Raw genomic sequence first — 18,480 nt, forward strand, 5'->3', positions numbered from 1 at the left:
GCTACTAAGTTGGATGATCAGCCATGATCATAATGAATGGCGGAGCAGGCTCGAAGGGCTGAATGGCCTACTCTTGCTCCTATTTTCTATGTTTCCCTCCAGTCTTCTGGCTCTACTGTACCGGGCAAGTATTTTTCTTTAAATGTTTTCATTGTTAGCCTCTGCAACCATATGTGTATTCAGATCAAACGTTGTTTAAATAAGTCTTGGGTTCTTTGTAGGGCTAAAGAATAACATGTTTATTATATACATATAATTATCGACACTTTCCACAAGCCTGTCTAGCCAGCACACCTTGCGCTGCTTCTATCTTCTTCCCAGCCTGATACCCATGTGACTATTACATTTATCATCACTACTGTGGGAGATGTTTACTCGTACTGTCTCAAACATTAATCCTCTCAGGCCCGAATACTGCAGGCATTGCTAGTATTGTCCAAAGGAAAGGATAAAACCAGTACTGATTGGTGCCAGCTCTGCTGCAGGTGTTGCCGGAAATCTGCCTGGTAAGTGTTATGACTGAGGTGGGGGGAGTGCACGGTTTTTCCACTTCCACTTCTCCACAGGTCACAGCATATACCTTTTTTCCCAGTTACCAATAAGGTCAATCATGGACTCTATTTTAATCCCAGAATAAAATACACCAACCAGGTTTCTTTAATAAACTACAGAATTATCAGTTTATTATAAAATAAGTCTCAACCAGTAATGGTGCAAAGCATTAACACACAGATTGAAATATAAATGTTCGCTTTTTACCTTAGCCCCTCACACACACACATATACCCACATCCACTGGTTAACCAAAAAAAGAGAGAGATTTACTCTTTAGAGCTCTATTACAGGCAAAAAAGAATAATTTGGTCAAATTTGGTCAAATACTTGCTAATTCTTGAAAAGAAAAGAGAAGATATGGAAAGATGTCAGATGTTCTTTGTTTTGGTTCAGTGTCCCAAATACGCATAGACAGCTGTCACTGGGATCTCCCTCGAACACTTCTTGTCAGGCAACGTTGAAGATCAGTTTGGGCAGGCATTCCAGGAAAAATGCAGCAACAGTTTCAGTCTGTTTCTTACACTTGCTCCTCAGAGCATCTCAAAGAGATGGAAAACTGGCAAGCTTTTCAAAGGGCTGCTACAAGAGGTGGGCTCGTTCCCTTGGCAAGTTTTCTCCAGCTGTCTTTTTTTAACACTGTCCATATCACCAACTCACTGTCCAAAGTGAAACCAAAAATAATGCCGCAAGAGTCAAGCTTCCTGGCCCCTATAAATTTTGATCTGTCAATTCTTTGTAAACATCTTTTCCCAAGTCAAAAAAGGCCCACTGCTGGGTATTTATCTGAAAACAGATGCCTTCCAGTAACTGTTTGTTTACAATCTCAGTCCAAAAGACCTTCTGATGACCTCTTTAAAAAAAAACACTAAGTTCCAGCATCCATGGAATTTTTTTTCAGTTTTTAAAACCCAAGTACACAAAAAAATGTAACAAAAAAAATGGAAGCACTCATAACATAAGTGACAAGTAACTACCTGCAGGACTCCACTCTGGATTTTCTGTCAGGATTTACTCCCTTAGTCTTCTCTACCAGGACACACACAAGGAAATGAGGTTACTTACCCATAGCTGGGAGTCTGGGTCGTGGGCACCAGGTTGTAACCACACGCCAGTGGGCCTGCATGCCATGTGTCTGGGTGCCAGGCCTCCCAAGAAACCTCCAATAACCCAGGGATTAAACTGCCAACAACCCAGGGACAATCCCTATCCCTGGAACATCCACCTATTCATATCATAACAGAAGGAAATCCATGCCTCCAATGCAAAGCAACACTTTGAGCCCAACTGAATAAAAATAGCAAGAAAAGTCCTAACTGAACTTTCAAGGTCCTAAGCAGATCGATATGCAAGCAAAGTAACACAGTGGAGTGAAAGCACACAAAATTGTCTGCTCAGTATGGAATCCACCTCAGAGATGCCTTCATTCAGGTCACCTATATTATATAATAGCAGTAATTATTGGAACATGTATGAGGTGGAATTTGGGCGAAATGGGTCAGAGGTTTTGGCCAAGTCTGCTTGACCTTATTCAAAGGTACTTTTTTAGAAGGATTATTCTGATGCTTTTTTTTTTAAACGTTTTGAGGCAGTAGCATTTAGGAGACCATTTGTCCAGAATGGCAATAATTTATCAGAGAAGCCAGCCCAGACTATCTTTTAATGCTCAGGAAGAATGTATTTTCACTGTGTAACTGAACCATAAAGATCAGAAGGTTGCAGATTTGTTTTTTGCTCTGTTCTGAATTAGTTGTGGTTAGCTATAATTTTAGCCTCCCCACAAGTTTGAATAAACTTCCCAACATTAACTGTTTAGCTTCACACATTAGTAACAGCTACTTGGAAGTATACCAAAGCATGTCTGATACCTGTGGAGTCCACAGCCCAATTGGAGGCAATGCCTTTGGATGAAAAACATGGGTAAAAATTGACAAAAGTAACACATCAATTTAGTAATTATGCATTACCTAAAGGGGAGCTGTCATGTTGAAGGACAGGTAACATTCGTGTCACACAAGTACCAGGCAATGATCATCTCCAACAAGAGAGAATCTAACCATCTCTCCTTGACATTCAACAGCATTACCATCACTGAATCAACTTTCTAGAGGTTACCATTGACCATAAACTTAACTGGACCAACCATATAAATACTGTGGCTACAAAAGCAGGTCAGAGGCTGGGAATTCTGTGGTGGGTAACTCAACTCCTAACTCCCCAAAGCCTGTCCGCCATCTGCGGTGCACAAGTCAGGAGTGGGATGGAATACTCTCCATTTGCCTGGATGGGTGCAACAACACTCAAGAAGCTCAACACCATCCAGGACAAAGCAGCCTGCTTAATCGGCACCCCCTCCACCACATTCAACATTCACCCCCTCCACCACCAGCTCACAGTGGCAGCAGTGTGTACCATTTACAAGATGCACTGCAGCAACTCACGAAGGCTCCTTCAACAGCACCTTCTAAACCCGCGACCTCTACCACCTAAAAGAACAAGGGCAGCAGACACATGGGAACACCACCACCTGCAAGTTTCCCTCCAAGTCACAAACCATCTATCTTTGAATTACATCGCTGTTCCTTCACTGTCACTGGGATCAAAACCTGGATCTCTCTTCCTAACAGCACTGTGGGTGGAGCTGCACCACATCGACTGCAGCTGTTCAAGAAGGCAGCTCATCACCAGCTTCTCAAGGGCAATTAGGGATGGACAATATGTGCTGGCCTTGCCAACAACACTCACATCCCATTGAAGAATAATAAAACAAATTTTATGGAATGTGATATTTCATTGAAAACTTGGGATCCACAAAATATTGAAAACAAACTATTCCAGTAAATCTCACATGTGCAATATCAACTGGAGTAAATAACTTACACAATGGTGAGAGAAGTATGGTGGGTAACACTGAACACAGTAAAGAGACCAAGAAAACAAGACTGGGAACTGACTCCCTTTCACTTCCTTTTAAATTTGCTATTATTTCTTCTTTTTTACTTAAAAAAATGCATAATTTCAAAATTAAGTGCCTACTAAAAGCAAGTCCTATTTCTTATGCAACTGATGTGCTATTTCATCCTTGAAGCAGTGAAGCATATGACATTTTTTAACTTTACCATTAAGAATGAATCTACTCATCTTTCCTATCACTTCAAACAAAATTAATTCATTGGTATTTGTTGCTTTTATCACTGTTGTCAATATTTCTGCTACCATCAGTCTCTAATTTTTCCCAGTGTCCCTTGGGTACTCAGAATAAATTTAAACATTATCTATGCATGCTGTAAAAAGAGATACCAATTATATTTTATATAACCAAAAGACACTAACCCTTTGGAGCACTACAGGAAATATTTGATGTCAATGTTTACATTTCTTAGAGCCTACATTATAGGCTCTATACTTTTCTCATTATATCATGACAAAACATGTTTGCATCACAATTTACCATGCACATGCATTTTATAGAATTATAGAATGATACAGCACAGAGAGACTGTTCAGCCCATCATACCTGTGCCCGCTCTTTGAAAGAGGTATCAATTAGTCCCACTCCCTTGCTCTTTCCCCACAGCCCTGCAAATTTTTCCCTTTCAAGCATTTATCGAATTCCCTTTTGAAAATTGTTATTGAATCTGCTTACACCACTCTTTCAGGCAGTACATTTCAGTGCATAACTCACTGCTTAGTGTTACGACCAGGTGAGAAAGAGGTCTGGAGTTCCCTGTCAGCCTTCACCTGGTGTTACTGTAACAGATTTAATTTTTAACACATCGTGTTTTTAGCTCCCCCTTGGTGAATCTTTGTTCACCGTTTTCCAATTATAAGGCAAAGAAACAGCACACGCAGGTTTTCTTAGGTTTAAAGAAGAAAAGTGAACTTTTATTAAACTTAAACTCTAATTCGGTTAGCACCTATGGATGCACGACGCTCCCAAGTTAGCATGCATACATGATGCACACATGCAGATCGAGACAGAAAAGAGTAGAAGAAATAAAGTGGAAAAGTTTGAGGCAATATCTGAAGAGTTTTGTTACGGTTCTTCAAGCTGACTGTAGAGTCCTTGCTTGTAGATAGATCTGTTGGTGTCAAGTATTCTTCTTAAACCTTATTCGCTGTAGGGGACTTTTCTCTTTTGGGGTTCATGTATCTTCAGTGGGTTTTTTTTGAAGTTCCGTGAGACAGACAGGCAGGAGGTCTTTTTCAGTCCCGGAGCATTCTGCTTTCTGCCAGTTCAAACACTGTCTCTCCAATTTAAAACTCCTCAGTTCAAACACTGCAACAGCCAGTTAGTCATGTGACTAACTGGTCTGACCACGTTTGTTTGTGGATTGAATTGGAGCAGGGGATAGCTCCTTTGTTCCCAAACATTGTCTGTTAATATGCAAAAATGTCTTTCCAGCCAGGGGCTTGACAACCCCTTGTCGCAGGCCTTCTCTTCTTCACAGCAACAATTTGAAATGTAATGTCAATGTGGCAAAATTAATATGTCTCATCCTTGGCAGGTGGGGGCCTGCATGACATTAGAAAAAAATCTCTCATCTGGTTCTTTTGCCAATTTCCTTAAATCTTGGTCTTCTGGTTATTGGCCCTCCTGCTAATGGAAACAGTTTCTCCTTATTCACTCAAAAAAAAAAACCTTCATAATTATGAACACCTCTATCAGCTTGTAGATCAATTTTATCTTTCAAGTACATTTCTTTTCTTATGCCCACCTTGTCATCTTCATAATGGAGCAGAGCATTGATGGTTAAAACACTATATATTTTAATATGAAACTTATACAAATGGCTACAAATTCTTTAATGTACCAGATATTGAAATAACCCCCTAAAACAAAAAGAAAGACTGCTGTAAATATACACTCAGTCAGCATCTGTAAAGAGAAAAAATACATGAGCATTTTGGGTAGCATTTGTTAGAACTGAATAGCGAAAGATAAGTGAGCATTTCAGTAAGGAGAAAAACAACAAAAAACAACAGATATTCCGATATGGAGAGAATGTTAATGAGTTAAATGACCTGCTGGTTGGCATCCTTCCATCTATGAAAGATGATGGACACGCAGCAAACATTCTATTTAGGTGGTGTGTCTTCTCTTGGTGCACCTTTGCTGATGGTTGTGAAGGCCAATCCTTGAGAGTCAGGTTCCGCCTCAAGTGCTGCAGGTGAAGCTGCCAAGTGATGCAGTGAGGTGTTGTTTGTGACGTTGGCACCTGTTGCCAAGCTGCTGTAGCAACTGGTCATTGTGGTAGTGCACACCAGTCCACAGGATGTGTTGCCATTTCCCTCTTTCGCCAGCTAGTGACTCCCAGGTGCAAAAGTAGACATGTTGCACATTCATGTCATGCTTGCAAGCAAACTTGAAGCAGAGCTTTGGGCACCCCACTGGTCATCTGGCTCCGGCTACATCATCAGACAGAAGGTTTTTAGGTATGCAACCTACCGATGCTTAATATAAAAAAACTTGGATGATATAAATTATCATTTCAACGAGGCACTGGAAAAGCATTAGAAGACCAAAAGAACTTCCAAATTACAAAGATGATAAACTGATGGGGCAGGGGCATAAAATGGAAAAGGCAAGAAAATGGAAAAATTGAAGTGTAGATGCACAAGATCTGAAATAAAATCAGAGAAATGCCAAAAATGCACAATAGATCCAGCAATCCTAAAAAAGAGAAAACAGGCCAACACTCTCAGCAACCTGTGCCCCAGCCAATACTATATTGTGATAAACGTTTACACCTGAAAAGTCAATTTGAGCATGACTGTACCCCCCAACCCTCCCTGACACTGAAGCCCAAATTCCTCATTCTCAGCATCCTCTGGTGTGAATAAAATAGGAGGGATAGTTGTAGAGTCTAAAGTTATGGCAGCCAACATTTAGATCAGAGATATGCAGGAGAAAGCTGAACTACTCAAGGAGATTCTGCACTCCTATGAGGCAGATCACAGGAAATCACTGGGAATGCAGTATGTACTTTTTTTCGATCAATTCTAATGGATGGAAAATCAGAAATTGTACACCTACAGTATCTTGCGATTCGCTGCCTTTGAACAGCACTCCTCAATTAGAGCACATAATCAACCTGCCTTTTAGTGACGTTCAGTGTCCCACATCCCCTTCGTCTCTTAGCACGCAAGAGCTTTATAGTGGTCTCCTCACCCTTCATTCCGACTCCCACCTACCTTGCTTTGCAGGCCTCAGTGTCTGCTAAGTTGTATTTGGCTGGCAATGTGCCGATCTTCGTGGTGTTTGTGTCTGTTTAACTGATTGACTGCCTCTTCTGATGTAGAAGCTCATCCAGAATTTTGCAGCCAGGGAATGGTGGGCTCTCTCTAGGAGCAGGCCTACTTTACACATTGGGCTGAATTTAGTAACTCCAGCATGGGTCACGGTGGCGGACCCGGAAGCGGGTGCCGTTGCCATCTGTGATGCATGTAGCCGCCCAACCGAGATCACGCAGTGGGCAGCCTCCTAACATATTGGAGGCGCAGGGTGCATCCAGTCACGCGATAGGGGCAGGCTCTGAGGCGACAGATGACACCAACGCAGGTACAGACGCCATATTTAAAGCGCTGCCAGGCTTGTTTGTATTGATGTCTTTCACTGAATCACTGATTCTGGATTGCTGCTGGACCTGGTGAAGAGGTGTTCAAACTCCTGGAACCCCACCCCCAGAGAAAGACGTACCACCGTTGGCACACAGCAGGAGCGACCTGGCACCCTGGCTGAGGCAACACACCGGGTGGCCCCATGGTTTAGCGATACCTCCCTGGAGATTCTCCTCCAGGCTGCAACGGGAAGGTGAGTGGTCCACTTTCCAAGACATGGCAAGAAGAGTTCCTCCTGCCTGACCAAGCAAGCTGGATGGAGATCGCAGAGGAGGTCAGCAGCCGTGGGATGCGCACTTGAGGGAAATGAACTTGCAGGGCTACGGGAATAGAGTGGGGGAATGGCACTGATTGGCTTGTTCTACAGAAAGCCGACTTGGACTCAATGGGCCGAGTGGCCTCCTTCTGCCCTGTTATGATTCTTTGGGACAGATTTTTAAAACACCCTGAGGGCAGGAGCAGGTGCGCGTGATTTGAAAATCATGTACTCAGAGGTTGGCACTGGATCCTGCCACCTCTGGAACGCACGCTATTTTTAAAAGGCCGCTGGGAGGGAGGGAACAGCAACCCCATACGCCTCCAAAGAGTGCTTGTTGAGCTCATTGAAGAGCTCATTAACAGATTTGTCAGCTGCAGTACATAATTTTAAAAGGCTAGGAATGGGGAAGACACCTTGGATTTTACAGACACCAAGACACGGGTTTCGTGGCAGGGGGGAGTTGCTGGAAAATGCCTCCAGGAGAGGGCCACACCCCAATGTCGGGAGGGCTCGGCCCAATGTTGCCGGTGGCGGCAAGGCCTCATGGCAGCACCCCCGCCGCTCGCTAACGCGACCTCCATTTGCATATTTAAATAAAGTAAAATTAATGAATTAATCATACTTACGCCACCGCCTTCTGTCACATTGCGATCTTCCTGCTGCTGGCCGGTATTCCCGTGCCTTCGGATCCCCATCTGGGGAAATGAGGTGAAACACTTGTGGGGAGGGGGAAGGCGGTACGTTTCTCAGTGCGGAGTGGGGGGGGGGGGGGAATGGGTCAAAGTAACATCATTGGTGTCGGAGAGGGTGGGAAGAGTATAAGGTTAAAGTTTATGCACTTTGGTGGCAGGTTGGGGGAAGGTCAGGTGGACAAGGCAAGTGTTTTGAGGGGAAGACAAGTCATTAATTTTATGGTTATTCATGCCACTTCGTGCTCTCACCCCAAACTGAAAAACTTCATCAAATTTGCTTCCAATTTCCACCCTTCTCTCACCTTTGCATGATCTATCTCTGACACTTCCCTTCCCTTCCTCAACTTCTCTGTCTCCATCTCTGAGGATAGGCTGTCTACTAATATTCATTATAAGTCCACCGACTCCCACAGCTACCTTGACTACACTTCCTCACACCCTGTTTCCTATAAGGACTCTATCTCATTCTCCCAGTTTCTCCATCTCCGACACATCTGTTCTGATGATGCTACCTTCCACAACAGCACTTCTGTTTTTTCAGGTGGACAGAGCTGCTCATTATTCTGCCATTAACACTCTCCCTGGACTCTTCCTTTATCTTTCACCACAAGCATTCACACACTCTCTGCCTTTGTCCCATGACAGCTTTGTTATTTAGTCTCTCCTGCCCTCTGCCCTATCACACACCTTCCCTTTTGACCTCTTCCTCACAAACTGCCTCCCCCCCACCCTTTCACTTACTTAAGACCTATTGCATTTCTAACCTTTGCCAGTTCTGTTGAAAGGTCACAGACCTGAAATGTTAACGCTGCTTCTCTCTCCACAGACGCTGCCAGACCTGCAGCGTATTTCCAGCACTTTTTGTTTTGATGTCTACTTTATTTGCTGCTTATGTACCTGTACAGTCAACTTCTTAAAGCTGTTTGCTCAGCCTGGTTGTTTCATACCATGCTGCTTATGTGCAAATATTCTGTTCATCCCTCCATTTTTGGGTGAGGAGGAGAATCAGAGGAGCAATTTTAGGTAGGCAGATTTACACCCTCTGCATGTATGGCAGATGAGATATTTTGACACCCACATATACATGGTCAGGCATTCATTTATTTTTCTCATGCAAGCAAGCACCTGTCTCTGGATATGATTCCCCAAAGCAGTCTACTCCTGCAATCAAGTCTGGTGCCATTTCTGCCAAAGGGATCCAGCAACTCACCTGATTCAGATAATTGGCCAGTTAATCTTGTTAACAAGCTTGTTGTCAGCTGGTTAAGGGTCAGTTTGGAATTTTTCTGAGTGTGAATGGGTTACTTGATGGATCAGGAGCAGTCCAAGTGGAAGGAGGTGGCAACAGAGTGAGGAGCCAGTAATGACAGAGCCATTCAAATATGTGGGCCCATAAAAGGGTGCACAGCTGAGAGGGGCACACAGCCATGGCACACAGCTGCCATCAGGTGAGCAGAATGAGATGAGCAAATGTTCTGTGCGCACTTGAGAGTGGAGGGGTTCTTGACCCTCCAGGGATCATGGGGCTAAAAGAGAGGGGGTCCAGTAAGCATTGTGAGTGCAGTTGGCTAAAAACAAGACAGTAACTGGACATGGGATTAAGGTACTCAGAGATAGGACCAAGTAGCAATGAGGATCAACATCCTCAGGAGCAGATGCAGAGCATGAGAATGCCAGAGGAAAGTAACAAGGGGCAGGTAGGCAATGGAGACCATAGCCTCAGCATCAAGTGTAACGCTGAAGAAGAAGCTACCTGGAAATGTCAGAGAATCAGTGCCACAGGAGACTGTGCCTATCCAGGCAGATGGTAACTGAGATTTGTGCCCTTGTTGAGGAAGACCTCAGACCTTGCACTACTGCTCTCCATGCCCTGCCAGTGAAAGTCACTGTGGTCTTGAACTTCTTTTATCTCTGGCTTGTTCCAAGGATTAGCAGCAGACACACCACTGCATCTCACAGGCCACTGATGCCCTATTTGTGAGAGTAGGACAATTCATGCAGAGAGATGGGGCCTCACAAGCAGAAAGGTAGTGGGATTCACATCTATCACTGGATTCCTGCAGCATCATTTGCATCTATGTGGCCATCAAGGTGCCGAGTGAGCAGCCAGTGAGATTCATCAACTGGATGGGCTTCCACTCCCACAACAAAAGCTTTATGCGCGTGTATGCTCGCTATCCTGGCAGCTGCCATAATGCCTTCATCCTCCAGCAGTCCAGGGTGCCGCAGTTCTTCATGCCACCACCCAAACTCTGGATGGATTCTAGGCGACAAGTAATATCCCTTGAAGAGATGGCTACTCACTCTTTTACATGACCCTGAGATGGGGGCCCAGAGGTGCTACAAGCCATCTGCTCACAAGGACCATCATTGAGCTGGACATCAGGCTTGTGAAGATGCGATTCCGATGCCTGGACAGGTCAGGCGGCGCCTTGCAAATACACTTCTGCAAGGGTGTTGCACATTGTGGTGGTCTGCTCTCCTCCAGAGAGGACTGGATCGAAGAGGGTGAGGCGCTAGATCAACACAGTTCATTGGAGGAGGATGAGGAGGAGGTGGAAGAGGAGGAGGAGGAGGAGGAGGAGGAAAAGAAAGATTCAGAGCAGACAGGTGCCTATGCTGAGCAGGAGGTGGCTGGGGCCGGCTTAGGAGTCTAAGCTGTCATCATGAACGCCAGGGCACATCTGATCCAGGCACGTTTCACATGAGCGCTTCTCATCTGGCAGGACTGAAAGCTCTTGAAATCACTTTGATCTGCCTGTGAGAATACTTCCATTGAAGACACAAGCTTGATTAGATCCACTCAATGCCAATGTTTGATGCACATTTGTCCAGCATCCCCATTCAAAGACCACAGCTTCCCTTCATCACTTCATTACCTCTTTTCCAGTTCTGGCATTACAGAATGAAAGCTCACACGTCTGGGATCATGTCTCAAAATTTACTGCGTTAACAATAAATTACAAAGTGCACATTTAGAAGTGAAATAAACCCCAGTGAACCGCCTAGTCCTCTGACGGATGCATTGGCCTCTGCTCTCAGCCACTTCAACATGTTGTTCCCCTTGTGGCCTTGGATGAGGTGGGGCCAGCGTGCTCACGGTTGAGATGCCTGTGGCAGTTGCCCTCGTTGTGGAGGTGTCAGTGGGTGCACCTCCAGATGCTGCTGCACCGGCGCCAATGCAGCGGTAGCCTTCATCACAGGGATCTGGCTGCATAAATGATCCTTCAGCCAGAGGGGCCAAGGAGGCCAATGATGATGATGATGGCATCCTGTACGGGGTGAGACCCCCATTCTCACCTGCGATTGCCTCAGCTCTTGGATGGCACTCTGGATTACTACAGGGGACCACCAGCTGGGGTGCAAGTGGCATCTTTGTGCCATCCGCGCCACTGCTGCAGAGTGTTGCATGCATTCTGTGCAGGTCAGTGCGCAGTTGCTGCATGCACTCGGGTGCCGCGTATATGGCTCTCTGTGAAGTTGGCCACTCAATGGAGGAGCTCATGCATTCAAAGCTCTGAGCCATGGTGGCGCACATGAGCTGAATGGACTAGTCCATTCTCAGCCCATGGCCCTGGACAGCCTCAGGGAACTCTGACATGCGGGTGCACATCTTTTGCTGCTAGCCTAAGGAGAGCGACTTGCTTGTGATTCCCGAGGTCCTGCATCTGTGCCCAACTGAGTATGGCTGTGTCTGTCCTCCATCCTCTGAAGAGAATTGACTACAGCTGCTTTTGCCTCAGTCATCTCCTCCCGGTCTTTAGTGCCATGATCTTCACCCAGTGCCATCCTTTCTAATCATGTGTGAGGACCCACCAATGCTAGTGTACCTGCACTGGTGGAGGGTGCACTTCAATAATGTGTTGGTGTTTGCACTACTTCTTTGGATTCTTGACAGGCCCCTAGTGATGCTGCAGCACTTTCCTGCTTCCCCTCCATGACCAACCTTGTGGGAGACATAAGGAGATCATAAGCAGTCGCCTGTGACAGCAGAAACCTCTGCAGAAGTGAGGCTTCCCAATGCAGCTGAGAATTCAATATCTTTTCAGACCCTCCTCTATGTATTACCACCTCTCCATTGCCCACTTGGCCACTTACTCTTGCAGCCTTCTCCATGTATGTGAGGATGGTGAGCTGGGGCACTCCTCCTTCTGTGCATGGCCTCCAATGCCGTGTATTCTGAGCCCTCTTCTACTGCAAGGACAAACAAAGAGAGAGATAAGGCAATGGTGCTCTCTTTCACCAATGCCACTGGCTTATTTAAAAAAGATACATGTATCAGTGCTGCCAGATCCTCAACAGTGCTAGGGCTCTGGGCATGGCTGATGGGTCATTAATTACCCTGGGCACACATATTTCCCATGTTCAGGCTGCTCAGCTGGGGTGTCTGCTGGTGGCTGCAGACTTGGAGGTCTGTAATTTGGGTCTAGCGGTGCATTCATCTTGCCAGAGCAGAAGTCATGTAACCACTTGTGCCATGCACTCAGTTCCTCCGACACTTCTGCTGCTGACAATTTCTGCCACCTGCAGCCAGGCTTGCTTTGTTTGGCTGGGTGGCCTTTTCCTATCACCCTCCAGAACAAGATCTCAAGATCTCTCACCTTTCTCTCTCACTGCCTCCAACAGTATCTCAAGAGCTGCGTCTGGGTACCAGGCCTCTGCCTTTCTTCCTGCTGAACTCAGGCTTCCATGGGAAATCAAAATGGGTCCCACAGTATTGGCTGCTATTAAGCCTTTAAATCGGGCCCATACTTTAAAAGTCCTGTCTCCGTCCCACACCCTCTGCCTCTAATTGGCTGCCTAAGCCACCCTCCAGACAATTAGCAGCTGACAGCTGGGAAAATCGTGGGCTGTGACTACTTGGCTCCCGCTGCAGGGTTAGGACCTGGAAATGATTCCGACGTCGAGTTCCCAGCCCCGGAGGCAAAATCCTGCCCTTCCTTTCTGACAGTAGTATATGGATGGAAATAAAACTTTGGCTGATAAACTGAACATAGATTGTGCAATGTCCAATATAACTTGCAATCAAAGGATAGAGGACCATAACGTTTATAGTTGCGTAATGAATTGTTTCAGTAAGTGTACTGCTGAGTGTCAGAAAACCAGATTTGGTTCTTTCATATCTGAATGTCTGAGAACCTTTTGGAGGATGCTCAAAACAGAAAATTCTGCTATTTTAGTGGAGACATCAGCATGTTTGCTAAAATATCGAACAAAAGAATTTCAGATGTAAGCATTAAATATTTGTAATCCATTTTTGTGTTGTTTCTGTCACTTTTGCTCTCCCTCTATCTCTGTGAGAGAAGCAAAGACATATAACAACAACTTATATTTATACAGCGCCTTGATTGCAATAAAACATCCCAAGGTGCTTTACAGGAGCATTATAAAAAAAAAATGACACCAAGCCACAAAAGGAGATAGTAGCTCAGATGACCAAAAGCTTGGTCACAGAGGTAGGTTTTATGGAGTGTCTTAAAGGAGGAAAGCAAGGTGTAGGGAGGGTATTGCAGAGCTTGGAGCCTAGGCAACTAAAGGCCTGGCTACCAGTCATGGAGCAATCAAAATCAGGGATGCACAAGAGGCCAGGATTAGAGGAGCGCAGACACCTTGGAGGGTTGTGGGGTTGGAGGACAGTGCAGAGATAGGGAAGGGGTGAGGCCATGGAGGGATTTGAAAACAAGGATGATCCCATGGAGGGATTTGAAAACAATGTAGGTCAGCGAGCAGAAGGCTAGTAGAGGAACTGAACTTGGTGCAAGTTAAGACACGGGCAGCCGAGTTTTGGATGGCCTCAAGTTTACAGAGAGTAGAATGTGGGACACCAACCAGGAGTGCATTGGAATAGTCAAGTCGGTATAAACACAAGTTAAATAGTCAGAAGTACAATTTCAGAGACAGATGGGTACAATACACTAACACACAGTTATAAAGTTCAAAACACAAGTGTATAAAAAGTGAAGCACACACAATGAGAGAGCAAAACTCAGAGATGGAGTGGGGGGGGGGGGGTGCGGGGTGGTGCGGAGGGGGATAGACTGTGTAAATAAGATCCACAGAAACAACCTTCACTGATTCACCTGGCTTCATTTCATCATTTGCTGTAAATATGTCACCAATATTGCATATTGTTCCATAGTAGAAAGCAGGACACACTCTGAAAGCAGCAAATACCTGTCAATCTTAAAAACGTTGTGAAAATATTATACACTGTGAGGTTTATTTTATTTTTATGTTTTTTTTGATTGCATCACAAAAATATTACTTGAAAATACTCTCTCATGAAAATGATGCAGGCCATTACAGTTAATTACATTTTAACAATTATCTATGACATTTAAATAGCTGTACTGTAATTACTTTGTTGAGGAGTTCTTTTCAAGGTGAACCCAAAATTGTTGCTAAGTGTTGGCATAATATTAGCACAATAGAGCCAAACAGAAGCAGAAAATAAACACATTCTACACTCTGGAGAATTGAGTCTTTGTTGCAGGATTATCATTTCTTCTAGTCATGAATTAACCATCATTTCTCAGGGTTTACTGACTGTAAGTTCGAGAGGTGAATGGAACGAAGCTGCTCATTATTTTCACTCTGGGAATGAACTGACAAGTGAAGGAAATTTTATCGAATTTGCACCTGCAGATAAAGTGGGCTGAGAAACATAACAGCACAGAGCAATACAGGATGCAATGTGTAACAATGTAAGAATAAAAAAATGATTTCCTTCACCCTCTCTTTTCTGAGTTATGTATTCAATAATTCTTGGATCTAGTTGAGACAAACTCAAAATCGAAGTTCATCACTCTAATATAAATAGCTTTTTAGAAACGTAAAGTGGACCTGGAGGAGTTGTGGTTAGCACTGAGTACAACACTTGAGAAGCACTATATCATCCAGGACAAAGTAGTCTGCTTGATCGATACGTAGCCCACTAGCCTAAACATCCACTGCCTCTACCATCTGTACACAGTGGCAGAAGTGTACACTATCTACAGGATTAACCTCCACCACCCAGAAGGACAAGGGCAGCACATGCATGGGAATGCCATCACCTCCAGATTCCTCTCCAAGTCACGCAGCATCCTAACTTGGGCACATAGTGCCATCCCTTCATCATTGCTGAGTTGAAATTCAGGAACTCTATACCTAACAGCATTGTACAGGTACCTTCACCACATGACTGCAGCAGTTTCAACAGAAATCTCACTATCTCTTTCACAAGGGCAAATAGAGATGGACAATTAATGCCAGCCTTAGCAGTAATGTCCAAATCCCAAGAATTTTTAAAATCTACATGGTTTTCTCGAGATGCTAGAGAAGAGCATGACAGTACATCCCCTCAATGAGGGCTCTAATCCACATCACTCTTCCATTACACCTAGCTGATATTTGTAACGTAGCCTTATGGGGAGATGTGGATACAGGTTCACCCTTTTGGCCACAACTAGGTGTGCAGAAATTGAAAGGAGTAGTGTGAAATTGTCGGGAGCAGGGTGGTGGAGGAGAAGGAGGAATGTATTATGCAATCCATACCTTTAAGATTTGCTGATATATTCATATATCTAACATCCACAAATTCTTTACAGCTGCAGATCAAATCTTAACAGCGGTCTTGTTGAGGATGATTACATAAGCCACAAGTCTGCAATTATTGCTTTGGGAACCATTCTGAAATCTGTAGTACTTTGCCAACTATGAAACAAATTACATAAATCAAATATTAAGGTTGTAAATTACATTCTGCAATCTAAATATTTTTGCATATCTTCAGTCCTGGAAAGCAGACCAATCAACTTTTCACCTAGGAGGAGGATATTTTCAAACAAGGTTAATAGCTGAGGTGGGATTCAATCTTTTTTATTTAAAACACTCATCAAATAACCTCTTCCACTAAAATTAAAATCCACAATTTTCCATTTTAACACCTTTACATGGGCGATTTTAACTGGCTGAAATCAATGTCTTGGGGTGTTAACAGCCTTAAATGGCATTGGTAGACTTACCGCTCCGTAAACGTTAATGCTGCAGCCCTGGACATTTTGAAAGAAGCCTTCTCATGGATGGCAAAATGTCTGCCAGCTGCAGGCAGTAGACCTCTTGATTATGCAAATAAGGGTCCTCGACTGCAATTTTAAGGGATGCATGGGAGCTTGTTCTACCATTGTCTCCTGGCATTGAGTGAGCAGAAGCAGTCCTGAATTGGAGAGCTGCTGTTCATTCCAGAATCAACCCTAAAATCTGTTCAAATGTATAGTTTTGTGTGGAGCCAAACAGGGTAGGAACACCCCAGGAAAACACAGTGGTCTTCTGTCAGCCTGGGTTTACCCCATCCCTGCTCCACCTTGCTTGGTCTCCGTATTCCGGGACCTACTTGCTTGCTGTCGGCCAGCTAACTATAGGACTCAGCCAAAATTCTCAGGCCTGAAACTACCTATTTGGCACTTGTAAGTTACTGGATTCCAGGTCTCAAAATGGCTGCAACTGCTTCACCCCCAGAACGGGTGAGCAGCCAGTGTGCTCTTGTTTACAGACACCCGATGTCAAGGTTCAAACATCAAGAATAGCCACTTAAGTGAATATTATAAATTCTAGGTTTGCACAAGATAGAGGTGTTCCTGGTCTTGCCCATATGTGGATCCCATGTTCCTTTCTGTCAGGAATTTTAGGTTTACTGCCCAAAATTTAGTCATGATAGCATGACTCAAGGTGGTTTAACAATGAAATCCCTTGTTGTGTGAACTGGATCCTGCAATCTTGCATGTTTGCAGTCATGTGCTTTTCCAGACTTCCAAAAGATCAACATCTTAACACTTTAGTGAGATGAAGAAAGATTAAATCATCAGTAAAAGAATGTACAGAGAAACAGTTATATCTGTTTTTCGAATGAGACGTTAAATCATCTGCCCTCTCTGGTGGATGGAAAAGACCCCTTGGCACTATTTCGAAGAAGCACAGGGGAATTATCCCCAATGTCCTGGCTGATATTTAGCCCTCAATCAACATCACAAAAACAGATTACCTGGTCATAATCACATTGCTGTTTGTAGGAACTTGCTGTGTGCAAATTAGCTGCCACATTTCTACATGAGAACAATGACTACACTTCAAAAAAGTTCTTCATTGGATGTAAAGCACTTTGAGACATCCCGTAATCATGAAAGGCACTATGTAAATGCAAGTCTTTCTTTTTCAATCTCACCTAACTTCAACTTGATTCAGTTCCTTTCATAATGAAGGAAAATAGAAATTAAAAAATTAATTATCATGTTACTGGTCAGCTGTTCCTCTGATCCTGACTGCCTCTGAATATAAGATGAGGGACCCTTCTCTTGTGATCTTTCTCCACTGACTTAACTGTGTGCTTCTATGGTTTGTTTCCCAGCTGGACAGGAAGCCAAGAGCTTGACCTCTGACCCACTCCTGACTCTTCCTGTCTGGGGATGGGTCAGTGGAGCTGCCAATTAAACAGCTTCCAAAGCTAAATATTCAAAAATGACAAAGCCTTACAGTAAAGTAGCATGGTGCTGCCAGTAGCCATGGAACCCCACAGGAGTTAATGTTTTAAGGAAAAGAGCAAAGAAAATTGGACAAGAAAATACAAATGTAATTTAACTGTTCTTAAAGGAAGTGAAATAGTGAGTAGAGTTTAAAACATTAGCAATAACTTCACAAGAGAAGTAATTAAATTGGTGTGCCTTTATTGGTGAATTGATTTGAAACAGGGTTGTCCAACATATGGCCCATGGGCCAGAATCCAGCCCCCCGAAGGTTTCCATCCACCCGCCAATCTGCCTAGGGCTCAGCTCTGATTGACAGCTCTCATGTATGTCAGGTGGAGGGTGTAGGCGGGAGCTGTGACTGACGGTCAGGGGCCCCCAATCTGTGATTGGTCACGCCCTGTGACTGACAGGGCTGCCCAGGCACCACTAGAGCTGACTGGTGAAATGCGTCGCAGGGGCTCTGGGATTGGCCACCCCTGCTGCTTTCACACGATTCAGTAAATGTCTAGTATCCTGCACAGTGGGCAGGTTCCTGCCTCCACTCGCCCCAACTTAAATAATACAGGCATGGTAAATATCCGGTCATGGGAATGGCTGCTGCGGGGAACGGGGAACACTGAGCAGGGAGCGGGGAACACTGAGCGGGGAGTGTGGAACACTAAGCGGGGAGCCATAGAGTCATTTACTTACAGCACAGAAGGAGGCCATTTGGTCCATTGAGTCCATGCTGACTCTTAACGGAGCCGTGCAGTCAGTCCCACGCCTTGGCTCGATTCCCGTAGCGCTGCAAGTCTGTTTCTCTCAGGTGGTCATCGAACTTCCTCTTGAAGTCATTGATCATCTCCGCTTCCAC

This window comes from Heterodontus francisci, chromosome 12 (assembly GCF_036365525.1).
Source record: "Heterodontus francisci isolate sHetFra1 chromosome 12, sHetFra1.hap1, whole genome shotgun sequence".
NCBI classification, from domain to species: Eukaryota; Metazoa; Chordata; class Chondrichthyes; order Heterodontiformes; family Heterodontidae; genus Heterodontus; species Heterodontus francisci.